This window comes from Ailuropoda melanoleuca, chromosome 19 (assembly GCF_002007445.2).
Source record: "Ailuropoda melanoleuca isolate Jingjing chromosome 19, ASM200744v2, whole genome shotgun sequence".
Taxonomy (NCBI): domain Eukaryota; kingdom Metazoa; phylum Chordata; class Mammalia; order Carnivora; family Ursidae; genus Ailuropoda; species Ailuropoda melanoleuca.
In genome coordinates, this window is record NC_048236.1 from 10767051 (window position 1) to 10767640 (window position 590).

The window sequence follows — 590 nt, forward strand, 5'->3', positions numbered from 1 at the left end:
CAGCATAATGTGCCCATAGCAGAAAGGCACTGTCTGTTAAAATCGGTGAACAAAGAACAAAGAGAAAATATACAACCTTCATAGTCGTTTGAACAGGAGTTTCAGATCTTCTAAAGGTTCGCAGGAATAAGAAGGCATGTTAGTTTGTTCACTGGTTTCCTGTAAAGGAAGCACAGGTTTTATTTTAGATACAGGAATCCAAGAGGAGGGTCCCCCTAATTTACTGCAGTAGAAGGATATAATATGCCCTGATATGGACTTTTCCATTTTGGATTTAAGTCCCTGCTGTATTTGACTTTCGATCTTGTAAATAAGCCATGTCTCCAGGGCTCCAGGGCTGACACGGGCTGGACTTTCAGTTATAGTTCAATCAGGTTTTGGGAGCATGTGATTAGCATATTCATTAAGTAACGTGGGAATTAAACCAGCCTTGAATGAGTAATTAACTAAAGTGTTCTGATCTTTATCTAATTACAGGTCCACTGTAAGAAATGGTTTCCCATATACTATCTCATACCCCATGGGTTCTTCTGGAGCGCTTCTCATTCTGAGAAGTCTTATTGGTAAGAAAGTAACTCAGTTTTCCTGGG